This window comes from Hemitrygon akajei, chromosome 1 (assembly GCF_048418815.1).
Source record: "Hemitrygon akajei chromosome 1, sHemAka1.3, whole genome shotgun sequence".
NCBI classification, from domain to species: Eukaryota; Metazoa; Chordata; class Chondrichthyes; order Myliobatiformes; family Dasyatidae; genus Hemitrygon; species Hemitrygon akajei.
In genome coordinates this window covers 50184748-50211121 of record NC_133124.1, presented here as the reverse complement: position 1 = coordinate 50211121, position 26374 = coordinate 50184748, and the positions used below count along the sequence as shown (strand labels likewise).

The 26374-nt window shown below is 42.1% G+C and overlaps 1 long non-coding RNA gene across 1 annotated transcript; it reads left to right on the top strand.

The window, feature by feature from the left end:
• Nucleotides 1–18456: 18456 nt before the first annotated feature.
• LOC140726413 (uncharacterized) lies at nucleotides 18457–25492 on the top strand. Its single transcript, XR_012098627.1, has 3 exons — nucleotides 18457–18569; nucleotides 24205–24505; nucleotides 25443–25492. It is a non-coding gene; the product is annotated as an uncharacterized lncRNA (long non-coding RNA).
• The last annotated feature ends 882 nt before the right edge of the window (nucleotides 25493–26374 follow it).

The following is a 26374-nucleotide window of genomic DNA, read 5'->3' as shown; positions in this document are numbered from 1 at the left end:
GATCGCATGGAAGCTGAAGGAATTCTTTCCAAAGGTGTTTGGAGCCCATGGGCAACGACAATAGCCCCAGTAGCCGAGAGGAGTGGGTCTGTCGGGATCTGTGGTGATTTTAAGGTCACCATCAACCCAGTACTGAGAGTAGATCAATACCCTCTGCCCAGGAAAGGGGATGTCTTTGCAAACATTTCTGGAGGAATACACCAGCAAAATGGTTTTAGCTGAGGCCTACCTACAGATGGAGATGTAAGAAGATTGCAGTGTTATTCACCATAAACATATACAAAGGGCTTTCTCACTGTAACAGCCTTATTTTTGGAGTAGAATCTGCACCTGCACTCTGGCAGAAAGCTATGAACCAGGTGCTGCAAGGCTGCCCAGGCGCTCCGTGTTACTGAATGACACCGTTGTAAGCAGTAAGGATGATGAGGGAAGATCTCCAAACTCTCAAGACTGTTAAAAAGATTAGAAGAGTATGGGCTCAGAGCATGATGCAACAAGTATGAATTCTTCAAACCAAGCACCACTTATTGTATTGATTTTCTTTTCTGCACATTGGCTGTTTGAATTTGTATGTATATTCTCATCAATTCTATTGTGTTTCTTTATATCTACTGCAAATGCCCACAAAAATGTGTTTCTGGATAGTATATGGTGACAAATATGTACTTCATAATAAATTTACTTTGAACTTTGTGAAGATTTATAAGGATGCTGCCAGGACTGAGAGAATGAGTTATAGGGAGAGGTATGTTAAATCATGAGGGACATTGATATAGTGAATGCATTGAGTCATTTTACCCCAAACTTGGGCTATAAGAACTAGGGGACATAGGTTTAAGGTGAAAAGGGAAAGATTTAATAGGAAATTGAGGGACAACTTTTTCCCCACAGAGGGTGCTATCTGTATGAGGAAGTGGTTGAAACAGGTACAATAACAACTTTTAAAAGACAGTTGGACAGATGCATGGATTAGAAACATAGAAAACCTACAGCACAATACGGGCCCTTCGGCCCACAAAGTTGTGCCAAATGTGTCCCTACCTGAGAAATTACTAGGGTTACCCATAGCCCTCTGTTTTTCTGAACTCCATGTACCTATCCAAAAGTCTCTTAAAAGACCCTGTCGTATCTGCCTCCACCACCATTGCCAGCAGCCCATTCCACGCACTCACCACTCTCTGCTTAAAAAAAAAACTTACCTCTGACATCTCCTCTGTTCCTACTCCCAAGCACCTTAAACCTGTGCCCTCTTGTGGCAGCCATTTCAGCCCTGGGGAAAAAGCCTCTGACTATCCACACGATCAATGCCTCTTATCATCTTATTCACCTCGATCGGGTCACCTCTCATCCTCCGTCGCTCCAAAGAAAAAAGGCCAAGTTCACTCAACCTGTTTTCATAAGGCATGCTCCTCAATCCAGGCAACATCCTTGTAAATCTCCTCTGTACCCTTTCTATGGTTTCCACATCCTTCCTGTAGTGAGGTGACCAGAACTGAGCACAGTACTCCAAATGGGGTCTGACCAGGTTCCTATATAGCTGCAACATTACCTCTCAGCTCTTAAATTCAATCCCACGATTGATGAAGGCCAATGCACCATATGCCTTCTTAACCACAGAGTCAACCTGCGCAGCTACTTTGAGCGTCCTGTGGACCTGGACCCCAAGATCCCTCTGATCCTCCACCCTGTCAAGAGTCTTACCATTAATACTATATTCTGCCATCATATTTGACCTACCAAAATGAACCACTTCACACTTACCTGAGTTGAACTCCATCTGCCACTTCTCAGCCCAGTTTTGCATCCTATCAATGTCCTGTAGTAATCTCTGACAGCCCTCCACACTATCCATAACACCCCCAACCTTTGTGTCATCAGCAAATTTACTAACCCATCCCTCCACTTCCTTATCCAGGTCACTAATGAAAATCATGAAGAATAAGGGTCCCCGAACAGATCCCTGAGGAACACCACTGGTCACCGGCCTCCATGCAGAATATGACCTGTCTACAAGCACTCTTTGCCTTCTGTGGGCAAGCCGGTTCTGGATCCACAAAGCAATGTCCCTTTGGATCCCATGCCTCCTTGCTTTCTCAATAAGCCTTGCATGGGGTACCTTATCAAATGCCTTGCTGAAATCCATATGCACTACATCTACTGCTCTACTTCATCAATGTGTTTAGTCACATCCTCAAAAAATTCAATCAGGCTCGTAAGGTACAACCGGCCCTTGACAAAGCCATGCTGACTATTCCTAATCATATTGTGCCTCTCCAAATTTTCATAATCCTGCCTCTCAGGATCTTCTCCATCAACTTACCAACCACTGAGGAAAGACTCACTGGTCTATAATTTCCTGGGCTATCTCTACTCCCTTTCTTGAATAAAGGAACAACATCCACAACCCTCCAATCCTCCGGAACCTCTCCTGTCCCCACTGATGATGCAAAGATCATTGCCAGAGGCTCAGCAATCTAGATTAGACAAGCAAAATTATGTCATTAAGCACATCAAGTCTGTGCCACTATTCGATCATGGCTAATTTAATATTTCTCTGTATCTAATTCTCCTGTCTTCTCTCCATAATCTTTGACATTCTTACTAATCAAGAACCCACCAAACGCTGCTTTATATGTACTCAATGACTTGGCTTCCACTGCTGTCTGTGGGAACAAATTCCACAGATTCACCACTCTCTGCTAAATAAATTTTTCTTCAATCTCTATTCTAATGTCCTTATATTCTGAGGTTGTGCTCTAGATTCTGTCACTATTGGAAACATGCTCTCCCCACCCTCTCTTTCTAGGACTTATAAGATTCATAAAATTTCAATGATATCCCCCCACCCATTCTTCAGAATTCCAGAGAGTACGTGACAAGGGCCATTAAATGCTCCTCATACATTAATTCTTTATTTCTGGGATTATTCTTATAAACCTCCTCTGGACCCTCTCCAATGTCAGCACATCCTCTTTTGTAGATATGGGGTGTGAAATTGCTCATGGTATTCCAAATGTAGTCCAGTCAATAAAGTCTCAATATTACATATTGCCCTCATTACTTACGACTCAACCTTCCAGTTAACCTTAGGAAATCCTGCATGAGGACTCCTAAGTCCCTCTGCACTTCCAATGTGTGAATCGATTCCTGTATAGAAAATAATCTACACCTTTATTCCTTCTACATAAGTGCATGACCATACACTTCCCTACATTATATTCCATCTGCCACTTCTTTGCCCATTCTCCTAAACTATCTAAGTCCTTCTGCAGACTCTCTATTTCCTCAAAACTATCTCTCCCTGCACCATTCTTTTTTCCATCTGCAAATCTGGCCACAAAGCCATTAATTCCATCATCCAGATGATTAACATTGGACATGAAAAGTAGCATCAATCCCTGTGGAACACCAATATTCACCAGCAGCCAACTAGAAAGGGCCTCTTTTAGAACAAAGTACATAGAACAGTAGAGTACAGAAACAGGCCCTTCACCCTACAACGACATGCCAAATCAATTAAATTAATAATCAAATGGCTTACGAAAATAATCTCTTCTGCCTACATAATGACCACGTCATTTTGATTTCCTCTTATTCATGTCTTAAATCTCATTCATCTCTCTTAAAACTCCCTAATGTTTCTGCTCCAACCACCACACAAGGCAGCACATTCCAGGCACCCACCACTCACTATGTAGAAAAACTTGTCCCTCACATCTCACCTTAAATGCATGCTGCCTGGTATTAGACGTTTCAATCCTTCGAAAAAGATACTGTCCGTGTGTCTGTGCCTCTCATAATCTTATAAACCTCTGTTAGATCTCTCCTCAGCCTCTGTCACTCTAGAGAAAACAACCAAAGTTTCTCCAACCCCTTGAAAATGCCCTCTAATCTAGGTAGCTTCCTCTCTTGCACCTTCTAACCCTAACCCTCTCCAAAGCCTAAACATCCTTCCTATAATGGGGCAACCAGAGCTGAATGCAGTACTACTGAAGTGGCCTAGCTGGAGTTTTCTAAAGCTGCATCCTGACTTTTGAACTCAATGCCTCGTCTAATAAACGCAAGCAAGCCATATGCCTCATTAACCACCCTATCAACTTGTGTAGCCACGGTCAGGCTGCTATGAACTTCAACCCCAAGATCCCATCAACACTACGAAGGGTCTTGCCCTGCGTACTGTACTGATTCTTTGCATTTGACCTACCGAGGTAGAAAGTTCACATTTGGCTACATTAAACTCCATTTGTCATTTCCCTGCTCATATCTGCAACTGATCATTCTCCATTTGAATTCTTTGCCAGTCTTCTACACTATCCACAACACCACCAATTTTCATACCGTCTTCAGACTTACTAACTCACCCATCTTCACTTTCATCCAAGTCATTTATATATGTCAGAACAATAGATGCTCCAGTCCAGGTCCCTGTGGCCACTAATGACAAACTTCCATAAGGATTCTAAAGTAAGTTCCTTCAACCACTACCCTATCTTCTATAGGCAACACAATGCACATTTTTTTAATATAATGATAAACCCGTCACAGAAAAGTACAACTCAGAAAATGGCCACTTGGCCCATTTAAGCTGCTGTTACGAATGTGAAGCAACTCTGAGGGGCCGAAGGATACAAAGTTGCCCCCTCCTTTTTGAGAATCGCAAGATCGCTATTATTTCGGGTCTGAGACCCAGGAAATGAGAGAGAGACATCCAGAATAAAGGTTTGGAATGTGTCCTGACATCAGCGGAACAGAACCACTGATAACGGCCATTGTCTCTTGGAGAAGGAATTGTGTATTGAGTACTGTACTATTCATTGAAACCCCTCAGGGGACAACCAGAGTGGTCTGGTTGAGGGATTGGATCATCCCAACCTGACTGACATCTGAGACCCCGTGAGTAAGGATAAAAGAGGGGTCTGGGGAACACCCCTTAGACACACAAGGAGAAACGCTAGAAATCCAGTGACAGCATTTGATAGCAAAAGCCAGTGGGGGCTCGTGTGCGTCCTCCCTTGCCTGGGTGGCGGGCTCATCATGGAAGAACAGTATAGCTAAAGGAGAGGTCACAATTGAACGGCCACGGCAACGAGACACCTGACGGATCGAAATCATAAAGGAAGGTTGGAAAAAAACCCGTAGCGGTAACTGTTCCCATCCTATCTCTCTCTCTCTCTCTCTCTCTCTGCTACAACAAGTGTATGGGACATTGGAAAAAAAGTTGAATTTCCCCATGGGGATGAATAAAGTATCTATCTATCTATCTATCTATCTATCTCTCTCCAACAATTGCAACCCAGCGGTCCCCAAAGGCTGCAGCCTGCATGAACTGAGTGAACTTTATATTTCCATCGGACAATACATTATCCCCTAGACAATGATAGAGCTTATTTCTTATTGATTATTATTATACCCGCACTTTTAGATTTAGTATTGCTGACGTATATTATCTGTATATTTACATTGGTATTATTTTTGTGTATTTTTATTAATAAATACTGTTAAAAATAGTATCATCAGACTTCAACGGACGTCTCTATCTTTGCTGGTAAGTGACCCAGTTATGGGGTACGTAACACTGCCTACTAATCTAATTAACACAACAATTCCTTAAATTTTGTGTTTGATATGCTAGTAGATTTTAAAATGGACATTTACACATAGATTATTGTTTGCAATGAAAGCAAAGACTCTAAGTGACTGGCTCATGGAAGAAAGTGGAATGCAGAGTTCATCATTGCAGTATCATCACATCTTGAGCTCTGTCTGCAGGATACTTTCTTCAGTGACCCAGTCACTTTACCACAGTGTAAGTACCTTTAATTATTAGACAAGATAAATTAATAACAGAAAGGAGCTAGAGTATGAAGTGATTACTGAAAAAGGTGCCAACATAATTTTCAGTGCAATACTAGGAGTGCTAATACAAATATAACCATATCACAATTACAGCACGGAAACAGGCCATCTCGGCCCTTCTGGTCCATGCCGAACGATTACTCTCACCTAGTCCCACCGACCCACACTCAGCCCATAACCCTCCATTCCTTTCCTGTCCATATACCTATCCAATTTTACTTTAAATGACAACACCGAACCTGCCTCTACCACTTCTACTGGAAGCTTGTTCCACACAGCGACCACTCTCTCAGTAAAGAAATTCCCCCTCTTGTTACCCCTAAACCTTTGCCCCCAACTCTCAACTCATGTCCTCTTGTTTGAATCTCCCCTACTCTCAATGGAAAAAGCCTATCCACGTCAACTCTATCCAGCCCCCTCATAATTTCAAATACCTCTATCAAGTCCCCCCTCAACCTTCTACGCTCCAAAGAATAAAGACCTAACTTGTTCAAACTTTCTCTGTAACGTAGGTGCTGAAACCCAGGTAACATTCTAGTAAATAATAGAGTACTGAGAAGATTCACTAGAATGATTAATAATTGATGAATGGACAAGTCACGGCCCTATTTTTTATGAAAGTAGTAATGCGATTTGAAAATGTTGCATAGAAACATAGAAAATAGGTGCAGGAGTAGGCCATTTGGCTCTTCGAGCCTGCACCTCCATTCAGTATGATCATGGCTGATCATCCAACTCAGAACCCTGTACCTGCTTTCTCTCCATACCCCCTGATCCCTTTAGCCACAAGGGCCATATCTAACTCCCTCTAAAATATAGCCAGTGAACCGGCCTCAACTGTTTCCTGTGGCAGAGAATTCCACAGATTCAGCACTCTCTGTGTGAAGAAGTTTTTCCTCATCTCGGTCCTAAAAAGCCTCCCCTTTCTCCTTAAACTGTGACCTCTCGTTCCGGACTCCTCCAACATCAGAAACAATCTTCCTGCATCTAGCCTGTCCAATCCCCTTAGAATTTTATACGTTTCAATAAGATCCCCCCTCAATCTTCTAAATTCCAGTGAGTATAAGCCTAGTCGATCCAGTCTTTCTTCATATGAAAGTCCTGCCATCCCAGGAATCAATCTGGTGAATCTTCTCTGTACTCCCTCTATGGGAAGAATGTCTTTCCTCAGATTAGGGGACCAAAACTGCACACAATATTCTAGGTGCGGTCTCACCAAGGCCTTGTACAACTGCAGTAGAACCTCCCTGCTCCTGTACTCAAATCCTTTTGCTATGAATGCCAACGTACCATTTGCCTTTTTCATCGCCTGCTGTACCTGCAAGCCCACCTTCAATAACTGGTGTACAATGACACCCAGGTCTCGTTGCATCTCCCCTTTTCCTAATCGGCCACCGTTCAGATAATAATCTGTTTTCCTGTTCTTGCAACCAAAGTGGATAACCTCACATTTATCCACATTAAATTACATCTGCCATGAATTTTCCCACTCACCTAACCTATCCAAGTCACCCTGCATCCTCTTAGCATCCCCCTCACAGCTAACACCGCCGTCCAGCTTCGTGTCATCCGCAAACTTGGAGATGCTGCATTTAATTCCCTCATCTAAATCATTAATATATATTGTAAACAACTGGGGTCCCAGCACTGAGCCTTGCGGTACCCCACTAGTCACTGCCTGCCATTCTGAAAAGGTCCCGTTTACTCCCACTCTTTGCTTCCTGTCTGCCAACCAATTCCCTATCCACATCAAAACCATACCCCCAATACCGTGTGCTTTAAGTTTGCACACTAATCTCCTGTGTGGGACCTTGTCAAAAGCCTTTTGAAAATCTAAATATACCACATCCACTGGCTCTCCCCTATCCACTCTACTAGTTACATCTTCAAAAAATTCTATAAGATTCATCAGACATGATTTTCCTTTCACAAATCCATGCTGACTTTGACGATTTCACCTCTTTCCAAATGTGCTGTTATCACATCTTTGATAACCGACTCTAGCATTTTCCCCACCACCGATGTCAGACTAACCGGTCTATAATTCCCCGGTTTCTCTCTCCCTCCTTTTTTAAAAAGTGGGGTTACATTAGCCACCCTCCAATCCTCAGGAACTAATCCAGAATCTAAGGAGTTTTGAAAAATTATCACTAATGCATCCACTATTTCTTGGGCTACTTCCTTAAGCACTCTGGGATGCAGACCATCGGGCCCTGGGGATATATCTGCCTTTAATCCCTTCAATTTACCTAACACCACTTCCCTACTAACATGTATTTCCCTCAGTTCCTCCATCTCACTAGACCCTCGGTTCCTTACTATTTCCAGAAGATTATTTATGTCCTCCTTAGTGAAGACAGAACCAGAGTAGTTATTCAATTGGTCTGCCATGTCTTTGTCCCCTATGATCAATTCACCTGTTTCGACTGTAAAGGACCTGCATTTGTCTTGACCAATCTTTTTCTTTTCACGTATCTATAAAAGCTTTTACAGTCAGTTTTTATGTTCCCTGCCAGCTTTCTCTCATAATCTTTTTTCCCTTTCCTAATTAAGCCCTTTGTCCTCCTCTGCTGGTCTCTGAATTTCTCCCAGTCCTCAGGTGTGCCACTTTTTTTTGCTAATTTATATGTTTCTTCTTTGGACTTGATACTATCCCTAATTTCCCTTGTCAGCCACGGGTGCACTACCTTCCCTGGTTTATTCTTTTGCCAAACTGGGATGAACAATTATTGTAGTTCATCCATGCGATCTTTAAATGCTTTTGCCATTGCATATCCACCGTCAACCCTTGAAGTATCATTTGCCAGTCTATCTTAGCTAATTCACGTCTCATACCTTCAAAGTTACCCTTCTTTAAGTTCAGAACCTTTGTTTCTGAATTAACTATGTCACTCTCCATCTTAATGAAGAATTCCACCATATTATGGTCACTTACCCAAGGGGCCTCGCACGACAAGACTGCTAACTAACCCTTCCTCATTGCTCAATACCCAATCTCGAATGGCCTGCTCCCTGGTTGGTTCCTCAACATGTTGGTTCAGAAAACCATCCCGCATACATTCCAAGAAATCCTCTTCCTCAGCACCCTTACCAATTTGGTTCACCCAATCTATATGTAGATTGAAGTCACCCATTATAACTACTGTTCCTTTATTGCGCGCATTTCTAATTCCCTGTTTAATGCTATCCTCAACCTCACTACTACTGTTAGTGGCCTGTACACAACTCCCACCAGCGTTTTCTGCCCCTTGGTGTTATGCAGCTCTACCCATATCGATTCCACATCCTAATGTCCTTCCTTTCTATTGCATTAATCTCCTCTCTAACCAGCAATGCTACCCCACCTCCTTTTCTTTCCTGTTTATCCCTCCTGAATATTGAATATCCCTGGATGTTGAGCTCCCATCCTTGGTCACCCTGGAGCCATGTCTCTGTGATCCCAACTATGTCATATTCATTAATAACTATCTGCACATTCAGTTCATCCACCTTGTTACAAATGCTCTTCGCATTGACACACAAAGCCTTCAGGCTTGTTTTTACAACACTCTTAGCCCTTATACAATTATGTTGAAAAGTGGCTCTTTTTGCTTTTTGCCCTGGATTTGCCTGCCTGCCACTTTTACTTTTCACCTTACTATTTTTTGCTTCTACCCTCATTTTACACCCCTCTGTCTCTCTGCACTTGTTCCCATCCCCCTGCCACATTAGTTTAAAGCCTCCTGAACAGCAATAGCAAACGCTCCCCCTAGGACATTGGTTCCAGTCCAGCCCAGGTGCAGACTGTCCTGTTTATACCAGTCCCACCTCCCCCAGAACTGGTTCCAATGCCCCAGAAATTTGAATCCCTCCCCCTTGCGCCATTTTTCAAGCCACGTATTCATCTGAAATATCCTCCTATTTCTACTCTGACTAGCACGTGGCACTGGTAGTAATCCAGAGATTATTACCTTTATGGTCCTACTTTTTAGTTTATCTCCTAACTCCCTAAATTCACCTTGTAGGACCTCATCCCATTTTTTACCTATATTGTTGGTACCTATGTGCACCACGACCACTGGCTGTTCACCCTCCCATTCCAGAATGTCCTGCAGCCGCTCAGAGACATCCTTGACCCTTGCACCAGGGAGGCAACATACCATCCTGGAGTCTCGTTTGCGGCTGCAGAAACGCCTGTCTATTCCCCTTACAATCGAATCCCCTATCACTATAGCTCTCCCACTCCTTTTCCTTCCCTCCTGTGCCGCAGAGCCACCCATGGTGCAATGAACTCGGCTGCTGCTGCCTTCCCCTGATGAGACATCTCCCCTAACAGTATCCAAAACAGTATATCTATTTAGGAGGGAGATGACCTCAGGGGACTCCTGCTCTACCTGCCTACTGCATAGTTCTGAAATTTTCTAAACTTTCATTATCTACAGTATGATACCTCCTTGATTGTGCAAATACCATTAACTTGAAATTATAATTGTGAATGGGAATGTCAAATATAAGTACATGCATTATTAATCTTTCAAGGAAAATATTATTAGCTTTATGTAAATAACATCTGCAAGCTGATTAGCTGACTAAAGAAAAATTCAAGTGCATCCATGCTAACAATAGTTACAACTCTGCTGGGACTAAAAAAAAATTTAAAATTCTTAATTTACAGAATCATCCTTCCCCATTGATCTCCTTCACTTATCTCTACAAGCAGAACAAGTGTTACACCTGTCATAGCAAAGTACAACACAGAAGGAGGCCATTCTAGTCCAAGCCAAACTGTGTAAACAATCTAGGCCCAATGACCTCAAACCAGACCATAGCCCTCCATACCCCTGCCATCCATAAAACCTATTCAAACTACTCTTCAACGTTGAAGTCAAGCTCGCATGCACCACTTGCAGTAGCAGCTCATTCCACACACTAATTACCCTCTGATTGAAGAAGTTGCCCTCATGTTCCCCTTAAACATCTCGCCTTTCTCCCTTAACCCATGACTTCCAGTTGTACTTTCACCCAACTTCTGTGGAAAAAGCTCTATCAAATCTCCCCTCAATCTTTTGCGTTTCAAAAAATAAAGTCTGAACCTATTCAATCTTTCCTTCTAACTCAGATATTCCAGTCCCGGATAACATCCATGTAAATTTTCTTTGTACTCTTTCAATGTTATTTACATCTTTCCTGCAGGTAGGTGACCAAAACTGCATGTAACACTCCTAATTAGACCTCACCAGCATCTTCAACATAACGTCACATCTCCTGCACTTATGATTTGTGAAAGCCAATGTGCCCAAGGTTTTCTTTATGACCCTATCTACCTGTACTGCCACCTTCAATGAATTATGGACCTGTATTCCCAGAATTCTTTGTTCTACCACACTCCTTAGGACATTACCTACCCTGGTAGGTCCTCTTGAAGTGCAACACTTCACACATGTCTGTATGAAATTCCACCTGCCATCTTTCAGCTGGTCCAGATCCCACTACAAGCTCTGATAGCCTTCCTCACTGCCCACTACACCCCCAATCTTGGCGTCATCTGTAAGGCAGATTACTATCTGAATGGTGTCAAGTTAGGAAAAGGGGAAGTACAACGAGATCTAGGTGTAGATCAGTCACTGAAAGTAAGCATGCAGGTACAGCAGGCAGTGAAGAAAGCTAATGGCATGTTGGCCTTTAAAACAAGGGGAGTTCAGTATAGGAGCAAAGAGGTCCTTCTGCAGTTGTACAGGGCCCTGGTGAGACCACACCTGGAGTATTGTGTTCAGTTTTGGTCTCCAAATTTGAGGAAGGACATTCTTGCTATTGAGGGAGTGCAGCGTAGGTTCACGAGGTTAATTCCCAGGATGGTGGAACTGTCATATATTGAAAGATTGGAGCAACTAGGCTTTTATACACTGGAATTTAGAAGGATGAGAGGGGATCTGATTGAAACATATAAGATTATTAAGGAATTGGACACACTAGAGGTAGGAAACATGATCCCGCTGATGGGTGAGTCCAGAACTAGAGGCCACAGTTTAATAATAAGGGGTAGACCATTTAGAGCGGAGTTCAGGAAAAACTTTTTCACCCAGAGAGTTGTGGATCTATGGAATGCTCTGCCTCAGAAGGTAGTGGAGGCCAGTTCTCTGGATGCTTTCAAAAAAGAGTTAGATAGAGCTCTTAAAGATAGCAGAGTTGAGGGATGTGGGGAGAAGGCAGGAACGGGGTACTGATTGTGGATGATCAGCCATGATCACATTGAATGACGGTGCTGGCTCGAGGGGCCAAATGCCCTACTCCTGCACCTATTGTCTCTAACAACTACACATTATCATCCAGATCATTAATAACACAAACAACAATGAACCCAGCTCCAATCCCTGCGGCACTCCACTAGTCACAGGCCTCCAGTCAGAGAGGCAACCATCTACTACCACCCTTTGACTTCTCCGATAAAGACAATGTCTAATCCAATTTACTACCTCATCTTGAATGCCAAACAACTGAACCATCTGACCAACCTCCCATGTGGAACATGGTCATATGCCTTGCTAAAGTCCATGTAGGCAACATCCACTGCTTATTTTCATCAACTTTCCTGGTAATTTCCTTGAAAAATTCTTAGGATTGGTTAGACACAACCTACCATGCACAAAGCCATGCTGACTATACCTAATCAATCCCTGTCCATCAAAATACTCATATATTCAGTCTCTTAGAATACCTTCCAATAGCTTTCCCACTGCTCATGTCAGGCTCACTGGTCTATAATTTCCTGCTTTATTTTTAGAGCCTTTCTTAACCAGAACAATATTATTCAATCCTCTGTTACCTCACATATCACTGAGGATGATTTAAGTATCACTGTTAGGGCCCCTGCAACTTATGCACTTGCCTCCCACAGGGTCCAAGAGAACACCTTGTCAGGTGTTACTTATCCAACTAATTTGTCTCAAGATCTATGTAGGTTCAATGACCTCACAGCTGCTTTGCCTCACTTCTAAAGACTGTGTCCATCTCCCAAATAAATAAACATGGAAAAAATCCAATTAAAATTTGCCCCATCTCTTTTAGCTCGACGCATAGATTATCCTTCTGATCTTCTAAAGGACCAAATCTATCCCCTGCAATCCTTTTGCTCTTAATGTATCCCTTTGGATTCTCCTTCACCTTTTCTCTGAAGGCAACTGCATGCCTTAATTTAGCCCTCCTGATTTCTTAAGCATTACTTTGTTTCTCTTTAACTCTACCTCGTTTAAGTAGAGTTAAGTGGTTAAGTACCTCGTTTGTTCCTACCTACCTATAATTGCCATACACCTCTTTTTTTCTTAACCAGGGCTTCAATATCCCATGAAAAACTAAGGTTCTCTAAACCTGCTATCTTTACTTTTTATTCTGACAGGCACAGACAAGCTTTGTACTCTCAAAAATTTACTTCTGAAGGCCTCCCGCTTACCAAGTACCTGTACAACCTTTGCCAGAAGACAGCCTGTCCCATTACAGAGTTGCCAGATCCTTTCTGATAACTAGCTTTTTCCCATATTTACTGTGAAACTAGTGGCATTATGATCATTAGATGCCAAGTGTTCCCCTACACAAAATAGTCACCTATCCTGTCTCATTCCCTAATAGCAGACCAAGTATTGCGTACTCTCTCATTAGGACTTCTATGTACTGATTAAGGAAACTTTCACGACCACTTTTGACAAACACTATCCCATCTAGTACTTTTACAGTATGGCAGTCCCAGTCAATATGTGTAAAGTTAAAATCACCTACTATAATAAACTTATGTTTCTGGGAACAGTCTCCAATTTCTCTACAGATTTGGTCCTCTAGATCCTGCAGACTGTTGGGTGGTCCATAATATAGTTCCATTGATGTGGTCATATATTTCTTATTCCTCATTTCCACCCACATAGCTTCACTAGATGAGTTCTCCAGTCTGTCCTGACTGAGCACTGCAGTGACATTTTTTCTGACTCTTTTTCCTGTTCCCTTTAATCCCTTCTGCTCTGAGATGCCTAAAGAATTAAGAAGAGGGACGCCTCACGTCTTAATAAGCTGGTAAGGAAGGCGGGCTCTGTCGTGGGCAAAGTACTGGAGAGTATAACATCGGTAGCAGAGCGAAGGGCGCTGAGTAGGCTACGGTCAATTATGGAAAACCCTGAACATCCTCTACATAGCACCATCCAGAGACAGAGAAGCAGTTTCAGCGACAGGTTGCTATCGATGCAATGCTCCTCAGACAGGATGAAGAGATCAATACTCCCCAATGCCATTCGGCTTTACAATTCAACCGCCAGGAGTAAGATAGGTTAAAGTGCTGGGGTTAGGACTCAATGTATTTAAGTAAACTACTTAAGAACTTTTTAAAAGCTATTATTAATGCTTTTTGAGAGAGTGATTTTAGATGCATATCATATTTTTACTGAGTTAAGTATTGTATGTAATTAGTTTTGCTACAATAAGTGTATGGGACATTGGAAAAAATGTTGAATTTCCCCATGGGGATGAATAAAGTATCTATCTATCTATCTATCTATCAACAGAACCCCAGAATATTGAGCTGCCAGTCCTGCCCCTCCTGCAACCAAGTCTGATTCATGGCTGTAATATCATAATTCCATGTGTTGATGAGCACTGGGCTCATCTGCCTTTCCTATAGTACTTGTTGCACTGAAATATACACACGTCAGAACATGAATCACTCCATTCTCAACCTTTTGATTTCTGACTTTGAGATCTTAACATGTCTCCACTGTCTGTTCTGGCACTCTGGTTCCCATCCCCCTGTAACTCTAATTTAACCACATCGTCCCCCACCCACTCCCCATGCAGCACTAGCAAACCTTCCAACTAGAATATTAACCCTCCTCCAGTTCAGATGCAAACCATTTCTTCTGTACAGGTCCCATCTTCCATGAAAGAGAGTACAATGATTCAAAAACCTGTGTTTCTCTCCCCCCCCCACCCCCACACCAACACCTTAGCCACGTGTTAAACTGTATGATCTTCCTAATTCTGGCCTCACTAGCTTGTGGCATGGGTAGCGATCCTGAGATCACAACCCTGGAGGTCCTGTCTTTTAACTTAGCACCTAATTTCCTGAACTCTCTTTGTAGAAGCTTATCAATCTAACTACATAGACCATAAGACATAGGAGCAGAATTAGGCCATTTGGCCCATCAAGTCTGCTCCGCCATTTCATCATGGCTGATCCAATTTTCCTCACAGCCCCAATTTCCTGCCTTCTCCCCGTATCCCTTCATGCACTGACTAATCAAGAATCTATCAACCTCTACCTTAAATATACATACAGACTTGGCCTCCACAGCTACCCGTGGCAACAAATTCCACAGATTCACCACTCTCTGGCTAAAGAATTTCCTCCTCATCTCTATTGTAAGAGGACGGCCCTCTGTACCTAGGCTGTGTCTTCTGGTCTTGGACGTTCCCACCATAGAAAACATCCTCTCCACATTCACTCTATCAAGGCCTTTCACTTATGTCCTTGGTACCTACCTAGGCCACAACCTCTGGTTGCTCACCCTCCCACTTAAGAATGCTGAGGCCTCGATCCGAGATTTCATGGATCCTGGCACCCAGGGGGCAACGTGCCATCTGGAGATCTAGTTCTCATCAGAAACCTTTTTCTGTTCTCCTAACAAATCCCCTATTACCACAGCTCACCTCTTCTTCCCCCTTCCCTTCCAAGTCAGAACCAGACTCGGTGCCAGAGATCTGACCGCTGTGACTTTCCTCTGTTAGGTCATCCCCCTCAACAGTATCCAGAGTTGCCTACTTGTTGTTGAGGGGGATGGCCACATTAGCTGTTTAACTCCTTTCCCCTTCCTGACTGTCATCCAGTCTCCTGTACCTTGGCTGTAATTACCTCTCGATATGTTCTATGTATCACCCACTTGGCCTCCCAAATGCTCTGGAGTTCAGCTATTTCCATCTCCAACTCCTTAAAGCGGAGTATTGGAAGCCACAGCTGGATTCACTTCTTGCAGGTGAAGCTATCAGTGACACTGGTGGTCTCTCTGTCTTCCCACATCACGCAAAAGCATTCAGCTACTCTCACTGGCATCCCTACTGTTCTAACTGTGCAAATATAAAGAAGGAAAACAATAAATAAACTGTGGGGGGGGGGGATCTACCTCCAGCTTTTTCACTCTCTCCTCACTGAAGCCTCAAAGAGCTAAAGCCTTGAAAAACCACTTTAACAGTGCCCCTACTCCTCTTGCCTCATCACAATTCAGGGCCCCAAAGTTTCCTTCGAAGTGAGGGGACACTTTAGCTATGAGTCTGTTGGGATTGTCTATTGTATCCGGTCCTCCTGCTTTGACCTCCTCTACATCAGTGAGACTCAATGTAGATTGGGGGGCCACTTTGTTGTGTATTTAATATTTCAGTAATATTATAAATGTATTGTTTGATTAAGCATTTTTTGTTGTTTACATAATTCATTAAAGGTACTTGAATGCCATGCGTCATCACGCCACATCATACGTGCACACCTTGCTTAAAGTAAAAACGAAACTAAGACGTGGATTCGCGGCCGTGTGTTTATGCTTTGGATCTACAAAACATTACGATGGCGATGAGTTTGTTTTAAACGAACCTGAGATGACTACCTACTTGTTGAAACACTGTGAGACATTCGAATTTTAAAAAAACACACACCGGAGTATGTGTCTCTTCAGAAGAGGCAAAGAGAGTTTAAAGTTGAGTTTAAAAAAGAAGAAAGCAGAAAACTGACAATTTCTTGGGTTCAGTTACAGTGAGTACTGGGCAATAATCGTACATTTAAAAATAAAAGCAGAAATGGCTGGCTACATCTGAAAGATAGACATATTGGATTGCACAAGAGATAACTGGATATTGTATACTGAGCAAATTGTGCTGTAATTTGAAGCAAATAAAAGAGCCAACAAGAAGTGAGTAATACACACAAAATGATGGAGGAGCCCAACAGGCCAGGCAGTATCTATGGAAAAGAGTAAACCATCGATGTTTCGGGGTGAGACCCTTCATCAGGACTCCTGTTTGTGATTAGATGAGAAGTGAGTGCCAGTTTTGCTGAGTGCATTGGATTTAAAGGCATACAGTATGCTTTGAACTTCGAAGTTGGGCAATCAATGAGAGCAAGTGCATAAAAAGAGCTCCCTTTCAATCAGGTCTGCGACCAAGATTTAAAAGGCAGAGTTTCGCAGCAGTTTCTCTGAGCTGGGTGATCAATGAGAGGGAACGTTTAAGAAGAGCAGTACCACAATCAAAATTTAAAAGGCAGAGCTTCACGGCGATTTCTGTAAGTTGGGCAATGACAAATCAATACAAGGAATTCATGGAAAGGGCCAATAAACATACTTTGAGGATCTGGGTACAATTTAGGAAATTCTTTGGTCTATTGAGATTTTCTTTGTCTGGTCCCATTTGTTTTAACTTTTTTTTAAACCTTTGATGACTGATTCAATTTTTAAAGAATGGGATAGATTGGGTATTAAATGCTTCCAGGATTTGTTTGTTGGAGGACGTCTTCTTTCGTTTGAGCAAATGTCAGCTAAATATAGTTTACCCAAAACTCATTTTTTTCATTATCTACAAATTAGAGACTTCCTGTGCTCTCAACTATATGCATTTCTTTTAAGTTCCGATATGGACTTAATCGATGTAGTTTTTAATTTGAAATATTTTTATAATGGTCCAATATCCAATATTTATGGTGTGTTGCTAGGAATGAGAAACGTTCTTATAGACAAAATTAAAAATCTTTGAGAACAAGTTTTACAGACTTCAATTTCTGAGGAAATTTGGAATGAAATTTTTAAATTGGTTAACACTTCATCGTTATGTGCCTGTCATCCCCTTTTACAATTTAAAGTGGTTCATAGGGCTGACATGTCTAAAGATAAACTATTTCATTTTTATTTGGATATATCTCCTTTTTGTGATAGATGTAATAATGGAGAAGCTTCATTAATTCACATGTTTTGGACATGTCCGAGCCTTGAAAGATACTGGAAGGAAGTTTTCCAAACTTTCTCGGTACTTTTCAAGGTAAATTTTAAGCCTAACCCTTTGACCGCACTATTTGGTATTGTTGGAGAAAAAGGCTTTGTTTTGGAGACACCTGATTTGCATATTTTGACTTTTACTTCTCTTATAGCTAGGAGGGCGCTCTTGCTTAAATGGAAGGATGCTGTTCCACCTACTCATGCTGAATGGTTACGGGATGTTATGTCACGCTTAAATTTAGAGAAGATCCAATGTTCAGTTTTTGAATCTAGCCAAGACTTTCATACAGTATGGGGACCATTTTTGAGTTATTTTCAAAACCATTTATTTGTTGTAGAAGTACAGATGGTGGCTAATAATATATTTTATTATATGATAAGGGTCCCCCCCTTTTTTTTCTTGCTTTTCTTAACAGCTCTGACTTTGGTAGTGGGTTTAGATTTTTTTCTGTATAACAAAATTATTATATTTCAATATTATGATTTTAATTTTTATGAATACATGGTTTTGTGATTGTAGTTTTAATACAATGTATTTGGTACTATTTTATTTCTTTCTTTTGACTTGTATATCTTCTTGTACTCTGTATTCCTTTATGTAGAAACTAATAAAAATATTGAAAGAGGAAATGGCTGATAAAAATAATGCAAGAGCAAGCGGAGCGGCCATTCTTTTGAGTGGGCCAGTTTTAGAGTGGCTTTGGCTCATCAGGATTGGGCAAGGTAAGTTTCTCTCTTTCTGTTCTTATTTATCCATTCCTGGTCTGTTAATGCAGAGTAAGAATAGCTCCAGGGTAGTGTCTTGCGCTGTGTGTGGGATGTGGGAATTCTGGGAGATCTCCTGGATAAACATATCTGCACCAGGTGCACTGAGTTGCAGCTCCCGAGAGAACGTATTAAGGAACTGAAGTTGCAGCTTAATGACCTTTGACTCATATGGGAGAATGAGGAGGTGATAAACAGGAGCTACAAGGAGGTAGTTGCTCCTAGGCTGCAGGAGACAGGTAAGTGTGTGACTGTCAGGAGGAGGCAAAATGCATAGCCAGTGCAGAGTACACCTGTGGCCAGTCCCTCAATAAAAAGTGTAGGCCTCCGTTAGTCTCAATAGACCATGAGTTTGTGCCTTGGAAAGTTTCCAGGGCGCAAGCCTGGGCAAGGTTTTTTTTATATGGAAGACCGGCAGTTGCCCAAGCTGCAAGTCTTCCCTCTCCACGCCATCGATGTTGTCCAAGGGAAGAGCATTATAACCCCTACAGCTTGGCACCGGTGTCATCGCAGAGCAATGTGTGATTAAGTGCTTTGCTCAAGGACACACACGCAGCCTCAGCCAAGGCTCGAACTAGCGACCTTCAGATGACTAGACGATTGCCTTAACTACTTGGCCACGCACCAACACAATAAAAAGTATACAACTCTAAATAATATTGAGGGGAACAACCTACCGGGAGAGGGGGGGTGTTGGAGCCACAGTGACCAGCTCTCAGGCCGTGAGTCTGGTGCTGTGGCTCGGAAGAGCATAGGCGAGGTTCTGTAGGCATGATAGGATGGAATGTTGCCTCCCAGGTGCCAGGGTCGGGGCGAGATTGAACAGCCAGAAGTCTTGGGTATATTGGCACCAATTGGTAATCAAGGTGAAGAGGGTAAGACTTGGCAGGTGATGAGGAACTGGTGCAGGGGGCAGGGGTTCACCTTTATGGATCATTGGAATCTCTTCTGGGGAAGGTAAGACCTGTATAAAAGGTATGGTTTACATCTGAAGCCGAGGCGGGATGGTCAGGTTTGTGAAGTTGTTTGGAAGGATTTAAACTAATTTGGCAGAGGGATGGGAACCAGAGTGATACTGCTGAAGATGACGTAGTTGGTTAAACGGAGGCATTGTGTAGCATGACTCCTAGCAGGACGAGGCTGATGATAGGGCAAAATTGCAGTCAACGAGATGAGCTGCAATGTAAAAGGTGGACAAATCGAAAAGGGTGAATATAGGACTAAAGTTATATTTGAATGTGTTCAGTGTATGGAATAGGGTTGATGAACTGTTAGCACAGTTGCAAATTAGCACGTATGATGTTGTAGGCATCACTGAATTGTGGCTGAAAGGAGATTATAACTGGGAGCTCAAGGTCTAAGGATACACATTGTGTTGAAAGGACAGGGAGGAAGGCAGAGAGGTGGCGTGGCTCTGTTGGTTAAAAAATTTAAATCAAATCATTAGAAAGAGATAACATAGGGTTGGAAGGTGTTGAATTGTTGTGGATAGAGCTAAGGAACTGCAAGGGTATATTGACTCTGATAGGAATTGTGTGTAGTAAGGATGTAGTCTACAAAGAGAGGCAATTTCTATAATGTCCGAGATGGCTTTTTAGAGCAGCTTATGGTTGAGCCCAATAGGGGATCATCTATTCTGGGTTGGGTGTTGTGCAATGAGCCACAATTGATTAGAGAGCATAAGGTAAAAGAACCCTTAGGGGAAAGTGATATTAATATGATTGAATTAATCCTGAAGTTTGAGAAGAAGCTGAAGTCAGATGTATCAGTATTACAGTGGAGTAAAGGGGATTACAGAGGTTTTGGTCAAAGGAGTTGGTCAAAATTGATGAGAAAAAACACTAGCCAGGATGATGGCAAAGCAGCAATGACAGTAATTTCTGGAAGCAATTCGGAAGACCCAGGGTATATACATCCCAAAGAGGAAGAAGTATTCTAAAGGCAAGATGACACAACCGTGGCTAACAGGAGAAGTCAAAGCCAACATAAAAGGCAAATAACAGAGCAAAAGAAGTTTACCAGCATGCTGCCTGGTTTAGAGGACATGTTTTCTCACGAGAGGCTGGCTACACTTGGGTAGTTTTCTCTGGAATGCCAGAAAGTGAGATGAGATCTTGGAGTTTAACAAGATTATGAGAGCATAGATAGAGTGGACAGAGTGTATCTGTTTCCTGTGGTTGAAATGTCTAATACCAGAGGGCATGCATTGAGGTTGAGAGGGGGTAGGTTCAAGGGGGATGTGAAGAGTAAGATCTTTTTAGTAATGGTCTTTTAAGAATCATTAGATTCTGGAATGGTCCTGGAAGAATGGAAAATTGCAAATGTCACTACACAGTACAAGAAGGGAGAGAGGCAGAAGAAAGGAAAAGTGTAGTCCAGTTAGTCTGACCTCAGTAGTTGGTTGTTAAGGATGTGTTTTCAGTGTACTTAGTCAGGGTCGTCATCAGCATGGTTTCGTCAAGGGAAAATCTTGCCTGACAAATCTGTTAGAATTCTTTGAAGAAGTAACAAGAAGGATGGACCAAGTTGCAAAGTTTGCAGATGATATGAAGCTAGCTCGAGGGACAAGCAGTTTTGAGGAAGTAGAGAAGCTACAGAAGGACTTAATCGGGTTAGCAGTACAGGCAAAGAAATGGCAAATGGAATACAGTGAGAAATGTATGGTCACACACTTTGGCAGAAGAAATAAAAGGGTAAACTATTTCCTAAATGCAGAAAAAATACAAAAATCTGAAATGCAACTTGGGAGACCTTCTTCAGCTTTTCCTAAAGGTTAATTCCGAGGTTGAATCTGTGATGAGGAAGACAAAAGTGATGTTAGCATTCATTTCAAGAGCAAGGATGTAATATTGAGGCGTTATAAAGTACCAGTGAGGCCTCACTTGCAGTATTGTGAGCAGTTTTGGGCCCCTTAGAAAGAATGTGCTGAAGCTGGAGAGGGTTCAAAGGAAGTTTATGAAAATGATTCCAGGATTGAATGGCTTGTCATTTGGAGAGTGATGACACAGCCTGTATTCACTAGAATTCAGAAGAATGAGGGCTGATGCAATTGAAACCTATCGAATGGTGAAAGGCCTTGATGTGGAGAGGATGTTTCCTACGGTGGAAGAGTCTAAGACCTGAGGACATAGTCTCAATAGAGGGGGCATCCTTTTAGAACGAAGGTGAGGAGGAATTTCTTTAGCCAGAAGGTGGTGAATCTGTGGAATTTATTGCTGCAAGTGGCTATGGAGGCAAAGCCTTCTGTATATTTAAGGGCGAGGTTGATAGATTCTTGATTGGTCAAGGCATGAAGAGATGCAGGAGAATGGGGCCGAGAGGAAAAATGCATCAGCCAACATAAAATGCCGTTGCAGACCCAATGGTCTAATTCTGAGCCAGTATCTTGTTGTCTTATGGTCTTCATTGTTCCAACCAAACAAGATAAAATCAGCTTTGCTGATAGCATGAAAGTAATGCAGGAACATTTAGAACTGAAACCACTGTTGATTGTCTATTTCAGCATAAGTGGCTGAATTGAAGAGATCGTCTGAGCTTTGTCAGGTCAATGGTGGGCTTAATGATGCACTAAGGGGTAGTTAAGTTTGTGGAATCCTACAAGAGAGCATTCAAAATGGATCCTAACTGAAGTACAGCTTAAATTTAACAAAGCAGTTGAAATAGCTGCATCAATGGAAACAGCAGAGATGCAATTAATTTGCAGTTAGGAATGAAGGTGATCATGAAAAGAATAGCAGCATCTAAGCAGAAACCTGACTGGCTGAACAAATTGTGTTACCTTTGTGGTAGGGGCTCGTGCACACCAGACCAATGCAGGTTTAAGGGTGAAACTTGCAGGAAGTGCAATAAAGTAGCACACATTCCAGAGCATGTTGGGCTCTTGAATAAATGGACTGCTCAGGGAAGAGAAGCAGCTGAGAAGTTGCAGTTTCAAACACTAATTGGCATTCTGTTGATGAAAAATCAGATGATGGGAGTGACACAGGGCTGAGCAGACTTGAAATTTACAACGTGAAAACTATTAAGAGACAACCAATATGGCTCACACCAGAAGTGAACGGCATTTAATTAAAATGGAATTGGACGCAGACTCAGTTGATTCAGTCGGTCCACAAAAAGAGTTTGAACAGCATTTCAAAGATAGTGAACTGAAGCCTACAGGTATCCAATTAAGAACTTATACCGGAGAAAAGATATCTCCTATGGAAATGATATTTGTAACAGTGAAATACAACAACCAACAAGCCACTTTGGACATGAATGCAGTTAAAAACAGAAGGGCTGGCATTGTGGGGTTGTGAGTGACTGAAACAACTGCATGTTGATGGGAGATCCAACCACAATTCGTATGCCATGTCCCCTCCAAAAGAGTCAGCTGAATGCAAATTTAAAAAGCTATTGAATGATGCCACAACAGCATTCTGAGATGGCACTGGAAACGGCAAACATATCGAAGGTAAAATAGTGTTAAATGAAAATGCCAAAACCAAGCTTTACAAAGCTGGTCTGATTCCTTATACCATTTGTGAGAAAATAGCCAGTGAGCTAGATCGCACGCAGGCTGAAGGAATTCTTTCCAGGGTTAAGTGGAGCCCATGGGCAATGCCAGTGATCTCAGCAGCCAAGAAGAATGGGCCTGTCAGGATCTGTGGTGATTTTAAGGTCACTATCAACCCAGTAGATAAAGTATATCCTCTGCCCAGGATAGGGTAATCTTTGCAAACCTTTCTGAAAGGAAACACATCAGCAAGGACTCAGCTGAGACCTACCTACACATAGAGATGGAAGAAGATCCCAAAGTTTTTCTCACCATTATCGCTCACAAAGGGGAATATCGTTATGACAGGCTTACTTTTGGGGGTAACATCTGCACTCTGGCAAAAAGCTGCGGATTGATTACTGCATGGCTGCCCAGGCACTCAGTGTTACCTGAATGACATTATTGCTACTGGTAAGATGACAGGGAACATCTCCAAATTCTCAAGACAGTGTTAATAAGATAAGATTATGAACTCAGAGCATGATGCAACAAGTGTGAATTCTTTAAAACAAGCATCACTTACTGTGGTCACATTATTGAAGCACAAGGACTACACAAGTATACTGAGTAACTTTAAGCAGTGGTACATTCCCCAAGGCCAGAGGACTTGTCACAGCTGTGTTGTTCCTTTTTTAGGATTTACTAATTATTCTAGCAGGTTTCTGCCAAACCTGGATACTGTGCTCCACCCTTTGAACCCATTACTGTAAATCGCGAAGGAGTGGACTAAGCGTTGTGAGGCGACTTTCCGAAAGGTAAAGGAAATGGTGACATCATACGCTGTACTCACACGGTATGATCCGCATCGTCCAGCGAAGCTCCCCGTGACACCTCACTGTATAGTACAGTTGCAGTCATGTCACGTTATGAGTGATGGATGTGAAAGCCTTTGCATTGTGCTCCCTTACCACTGCAGAGAAAAACTATGCACAGATTGGCAGCGAGGTCTTGAGTCTGGTTTGGGGTATAAAAGGTTTTAACCAGTACTTGTATGGGAGAGCGTTTGCCCTCGTCACTGATGATCAACCACCAGTGTCCACTTTCTATCCACAGAAGGGGACGGCACTAACAGCAGCAGCATGAATGCAGAGATGGGCTCTGTTTTTTGGAGGACACTATTACAAGATTGAATGCAAGAGGACAACTAATCATGGGCATGCTGCTGGAGCATCTTGGAGAAAAGAGAAGTAAGGTGCCCCAAGCTTCTGAAACCATTTCCTACAGTTCCTGAGTCCACTCCTACAACTACAACAGAGGAGGCCCCAAAACCTGAGATTGTTTCACAGCCACAAGCCTCACCTGCCAAGCAGAGAGACACCCCCTACCCTGTCAGGAGAGACACTATCCCACAATGGTAAGACAGCGATTAAATCTTTAGGTGTGAATGGGACAATTGAAAGTTTACTATGCTGTGGATGCTGAGATGCATTCTCTGTTAAGTTGGAGTTTACAGCTATGTAGGGAGGAGTGTTGTGTATTTAATATTTCAGTAATGTTTGAGTAATATTGTAAATATTTACTATAATTCATAATGGGTTACAAGTAAAAGTACTTGATTACCATACATCATCACACCATCATGTTATACACACACCTCAGATAAAGTAAAAATGAAACTTTGACACACATTTCCAGCTCCGTGTTTTTGCTTTGGAGTTACAAAACATAACACACTACACTGAGCATCTTTGCTCTATCTGCCACAAAAGGCAGGATTTCCCCATGGCTACCCATTTCAATTCGACTTCCCATTCCATGACCTCCACTCATGCTGTGATTTGGCCGGACTCATATGGAGAAGTAACACCTCTTAGTTCCATCCGGGTAGCTTCCCACCTGATGGCATGAACATCGGTTTCTCTCACTTCGGTAATTTCTCCTCCCAACTCCCCCACCTCTTTCCCATTCCCCCTCTGGTTCCACTCTCACTCTCTCTTTTCACCTATCTGATGCCCCTCCCTTTCTTTTTCTCCCACAGTCCCCTGTCCACTCCTATCAGATTCCTTCTTTTTCAGCCCTTTACCTCTTCTGCCTGTCTTATCCCAGCTTCTTCAACCTCCTCCCCAACCCATCCACATTCCTGTCACCTAGTTTTTCCTATAACTTGCCAGCTTGTACTCCTTCCCCTTTCACTCGCGTTATTCGGGATTCTTCCCACTTCCTTTCCCTTCTTGACGAAGGGTCTCAGCCTGAAACATCAACTGCTTATTTCTCTCCATAGATGCTGTTTGACCTGCTGAATATTTCCAGCATCATTCCAACTCTCTTGTGTTCTGAATTAATTTCCACAGAAGTCATTAAGCTTCTACTGATCTGGAAGAAGAATCTTTCCATTGATTAGGTAAGTGAAGCAGACGCACAAGGTGAGCAACTTCTGCCCCAGTGGTAAACGCGGAAGTACAAAGGCTCCAATCAGTCTGTTCACCTGCTGGCTAGTTTCTGACTGCACTTCAAGCTTTGCTTCCAGTTGTTCTAAGTTTGTTTATCAGACTTTGTATATGTATAGTTTTTCATTAATTCTATTGCATCTTTTTGTTGTGAATGCCTGCAAGAAAATGAATCTCAAGGTGGTATTTGGTGACATATATGTACTTTGAAAATTGACCTTGACTTCTGTTAGTCTTACAAAAGAAAATAATTTGCACAAATGAAAAAACTTTATTTAACTAAGAACTGATAGTTAGAATGTATCTTAGTCCTTTAAAGCAGCTGAAAGAAGATCTCACTGTATGTTGTCTAGTTACAAACTGGAGGAAAAGCAACTTTATTTTATTTTCCATATCTTTAATTTTATTCAAGTGATACTAATAAACAATATACTTTAGGCACAAAGATTAATTTACATTTTCAGCAAATGTTGTCTACAAATGATTTCAACAATATTTTCAGTATCGATGCCCAAAATATTCTCTTCATTTTACTGTAACATTTCCAATTATTAGTACCACCTAAAAGATCAAACCTAAAATCCCTCCTTCAGCCACCTGTCAGGAACAGTTTAAAAAAAACTACATGCTGTTTAACATTTATTCCTTTGTATTTGCTCCACTTGTATGGAAAAAAAAACCTCAACATTTCAGCTGAGAAAAGGAAACAGTACTATCCTTAGCTGAGTCATCAACCAGTTATTCCCTGTCCGATGAGAAACATCTGACTATTACTCATTACTTGTGACAAAATCGTTACCAGGAACTGAGGGTAACCACAGGAAAACAACCAAGTA